This window comes from Glycine max, chromosome 11 (assembly GCF_000004515.6).
Source record: "Glycine max cultivar Williams 82 chromosome 11, Glycine_max_v4.0, whole genome shotgun sequence".
Classification (NCBI taxonomy): Eukaryota; Viridiplantae; Streptophyta; class Magnoliopsida; order Fabales; family Fabaceae; genus Glycine; species Glycine max.
Genome location: NC_038247.2, coordinates 30,372,451 through 30,377,519, shown reverse-complemented (window position 1 = coordinate 30,377,519; position 5,069 = coordinate 30,372,451).

Here is a 5,069-nt window from a genome sequence, read left to right as displayed (position 1 = left end):
TCCATTCTCACCCTTTTTCGGAGCCACATGAATGTTTTTGTTTAGGGCTGTTCATGTGTCCTCCATTTTCGAGTTAGGAGCTATGTTCCATGATTGCCTAAGTGAGCACCCTCAAGGCAATCCTCACTTCTCACCCTTTTTCGGAGCCACATGAATGTTATTGCTTAGGGCTGTTCATGTGTCCTCCATTTTCGAGTTTGGAGCTGTGTTCCATGATTGCCTAAGTGAGGACCCTCAAGGCAATCCTCTATTCTCACCCTTTTTCGGAGCCACATGAATGTAATTGCTTAGGCTGTTCATGTGTCCTCCATTTTCGAGTTTGGAGCTGTGTTCGATGATTGCCTAAGTGAGGACCCTCAAGGCAATCCTCCATTCTCACCCTTTTTCGGAGCCACATGAATGTTATTGCTTAGGGCTGTTCATTTGTCCTCCATTTATGAGTTTGGTGCTGTGTTTCATGATTGCCTAAGTGAGGACCCTCAAGGCAATCCTCCATTCTCACCCTTTTTCGGAGCCACATGAATGTTATTGCTTAGGGCTGTTCATGTGTCCTCCATTTTCGAGTTTGGAGCTGTGTTCCATGATTGCCTAAGTGAGGACCCTCAAGGCAATCCTCCATTCTCACCCTTTTTCGGAGCCACATGAATGTTATTTGTGGCGTCCCTAAATTAATGACTGGTTTTATAGTAATAATTTAAATAACAAAAACCATGGTAATTTTTTTCTTTCTTCTTTTTCTTTTTCATTTCTTTCTCTTTTCACCATAACTAGGTTTAGAAGGAAAATCCTCACTATAAAGTCCTGAATGGCCAGTTCACAACTCTATTCGGAGTCATTTCTTTCTTACCACTCATAATTCTCTAAATTATTTTGCTGTTTCAAAAGGAAGAATATACCATCCATTACTTTAGGTCGTCACGTGAAAATAAAAGGATAAAATACAGTCGATAAACTCTTTTACAAATAAAGTTGCTAATGCTTTCTTTTCAAATAACAAGATCGATCATAAATGCATTCATCATTTAAAGCTGTCCAAAATATAGGAGTTTTACAAAATATATAGTGTCATCCAGAGCAAAGGTGTCCATAGTGGTGGCTTCAGCCACATGTATACAATTATCAAATTCCTATACATCAGGTCTACCCATACAAAACAAAAGAGTAAACCTAACAGTCAGTCCTAGATACGCCCACCCTAAAAAATATACAAAACTAATCCAAGGAGTTGTCCACTCCACCGTGCGCTGAAGCGTCCGTGCAGGTTCATCTGGATGCACCAAAGAAGTAGCCGTGAATCGAATGGTGCCCCGAAATCGGCACCTCGTGTTGCCTTCGAGGTTCTCCCAAGCTCCCTTTAGGCACTCCATCTCTACTCGGTCACGGATTAGCTGCGCCGCCATCACGATCTACAAGAAAGAAGAAAAAGGGGTAGACTCTTTCACAAGAATCTAACCGTGTTGCACACAATACTTCTACAAACCATTACATGCAAGTAAGAAGGGTATCTTAAGGCTTTTCATCTCTGGTAATCGATTACACAGCCTTGGTAATCGATTACCAGAGGCTAAACTTGAACTACACAGCCTCAGGACATGAAATATGCAATAATACACTGTGTAATCGATTACACAGACTTGTAATCGATTACCAGAGGCTCCCTTAGCTTCTTGACTTCGTTTTCAAGCCTGGTAATCGATTACATCCCCTGGTAATCGATTACCAGAGACCATCTTAGCCCCCTGTCTTCATTTTTAAGCCTTGTAATCGATTACCCACCCTTGGTAATCGATTACCAGAGACCATATCTCACATATCAATCAAGTTTCACAGCTGGCCAGCCACCACAAGCCTCCTTGCTTTGTGGTCTTGTTTTCCTTTTATCTGTTGACTGCCAGGAGCTCGCCTGCTTAGGTACATCACAGGTTCTCACTGACCGACTATGCCCAGGTTGGGTCGGGATTGGTCAAGCTTGGTTTTGGGCAATAGCACCCCACCTGACGTCCCCAAGGTCTCCTGACCCCCGCAACATATCTCCAGGTACCACTCTGTGGTCAACAATAAAAGCAGGAAGTTTCACCCTTCAACACTTCCTCATCTCAAGCTTGTAGGATTATGGGGTATCCATCACATGTGGTACTAGGTGGCGGTCGGGCGATGGTGCACAACAAGTTTTCCACATCCACAATGCGCGCATAAACCCACCATCCCCTGTTGCCCACCTCCAACTGAGCTCACGTACTCCCACGTAGCCCATATCCTCATTTCTCTCAATACCGGGTCCCCATCAATCCTCCCAAGCTTCCACAACATCCAAGCAAAACAACATTCAAACAGCACAAGCTATCACAGCCAAGCAAAACAGAGCAAAGGCAGAAAACTCTGCTCAACACATCAACCAAAATCACAGCTTTTCTCACTTAAAGACCACAGTAACAATTCCTTCGATCCAATTCGTTAACCGTTGGATCGACTCCAAAATTTTACTGGAAGTCTCTAGTGCATAAGCCTACATTTTGACCGTTGGGATCTACTGGCAAACATCCAGAACTCATTCTGCACTAGACTTTCCACAGCCAACCACACACAAGCATTTTCTGCACCAAGCTAAAATCCTGCTGCACCTATTTTGACAGCAAAATTCTGCATAAGTGCAGATTTTGAAAATCACACTTCCCCTCATCCAATCTTGCTCAAATCAAATCCTACAAGTCCCAAATCATGTATTAATCATGTCTAAACCAAAATCAAGCTTTAAAGCACAACAACACAGAATCTAGGTGTCCAACACCCCTCCATTTAATGGCTTTTCTAGGTTTGAAAGGTGAAATTTAGAATGAGGTAGATTTGAGGCAAACTCTCACCTCACACCAGTCCATAACATCAATCTAAACTTGCCCAAACTGGATTTACACCTAAAATTCCACCGAATCAAAATTTGACTCTTCAACACCCAATTTTGCCCCAGAAATGGCTCTTTGTTCACTTTGGTCATTTGTTTTTCCCTCTAGCACAACCTAACCTTTCTCACATGTTCTAAATGACATTTCAAGCTAGGATTAACTCATTTTAACCTCCATTTACCACAGAATTCAGACTTAGCCTTCCAACTCTCAAAGCCTCACTCTTTTTCCACTCACAACACCACATTCTCACTTTCTAACCCTAGGTTAACTCTACCCTTCATCTCTAACAGTTTCCATAGGCAATTTCAGCATATAAACATCATCACAAAACCCTAAAACAGAATGGGTATGTCTAACTCATCCAAACATGGCAATTTCAACAAGCTTTCAACAAGTTCCTTCACAAATAATCATTACACAGCAGAAAACTAACAAAACCACCCATCATATCTCCCAAAACCCCATACCCACGAAATTTAAGAGAGAAAGAAGTCCACCCAAACCTGAAATTTTGAAGTCCCACTCGTAGCCACGCACTTCACGACTCCAAAAATGCTCTCCTTTCACGATTTGGGGCTGAAACGGGCACTAAAGGTTGAAGCTTTGTATGGAGCTTTAATGGAGAATGAGGGAGGAAGAAAGGCAACGTGAGGGAGAGAGAAAGCTGTCTGAAAAAAAAGTGAGGGCTGAGTGAAGAGAGAGAAAAGCTTTTTGGTTTTAAATAAAAGGTTTTCCTCTTGTTCTATTATTTTATTCAAGCTCTGCCACATGTCCCTATTTGATTGGAGCAAAAAGGGCCCACTTTCTCTTTTTGACTGTGACCCTTACTCAGTCACAAAAGTGGGGAAAATCTGACCTCTGAAACGCTAAAATCCTGCCTCGGTTTGCGTGCCGTTTCTCTGCGTCCGTCGGGGCCAGTTTTTCGAAAGTAAGCAATATATATATCAAAACGCTCAGAATAAAACCCCGAGCGTGGTTCAGAGGTTGGTTTCGTTAAATTCTAAGTCGCTCGCAAAACGATGATTTTTAACTAATTAATTAAGAATTAACCCATAACCTCCCAGTTATGGATTTCTCTTCCTTAATTAGTTTAACCCGCGTATCTTGCCCCTACTATTCCTACCCTTACCAAGAACATATATGCATATACACTAAATAATACTTATATATATATATATAATCATTCAAAATACATCGTTTCCAAAAATTCCGGGTAGAAATTTCCAGGATGTTACATTATTGCTTAGGGCTGTTCATGTGTCCTCCATTTTCGAGTTTGGAGCTGTGTTCCATGATTGCCTAAGTGAGGACCCTCAAGGCAATCCTCCATTCTCACCCTTTTTCGGAGCCACATGAATGTTATTGCTTAGGGTTGTTCATGTGTCCTCCACTTTCGAGTTTGGAGTTGTGTTTCTTGATTGCCTAAGTGAGGACCCTCAAGGCAATCCTTCATTCTAACCCTTTTTCGGAGCCACATGAAAGTTATTGCTTAGGGCTGTTCATGTGTCCTCCATTTTCGGATTTGGAGCTGAGTTTCATGATTGCCTAAGTGAGGACCCTCAAGGCAATCCTCCATTCTCACCTTTTTTCGGAGCCACATGAATGTTATTGCTTAGGGCTGTTCATGTGTCCTCCATTTTCGAGTTTCGAGCTGTGTTCCATGATTGCCTAAGTGAGGACCCTCAAGGCAATCCTCCATTCTCACCCTTTTTCGGAGACACATGAATGTAATTGCTTAGGGCTGTTCATGTGTCCTCCATTTTCGAGTTTGGAGTTGTGTTCCATGATTGCCTAAGTGAGGACCCTCAAGGCAAATCTCCATTCTCACCCTTTTTCGGAGCCACATGAATGTTATTACTTAGGGCTGTTCATTTGTCCTCCATTTTCGTGTTTGGTGCTGTGTTTCAAGATTGCCTAAGTGAGGACCCTCAAGGCAATCCTCCATTCTCACCCTTTTCGGAGACACATGAATGTAATTGCTTAGGGCTGTTCATGTGTCCTCCATTTTCGAGTTTGGAGCTGTGTTCCATGATTGCCTAAGTGAGGACCCTCAAGGCAATCCTTCATTCTAACCCTTTTTCGGAGCCACATGAATGTTTATTGCTTAGGGCTATTCATGTGTCCTCCATTTTCGAGTTTGGTGTTGTGTTTCAAGATTGCCTAAGT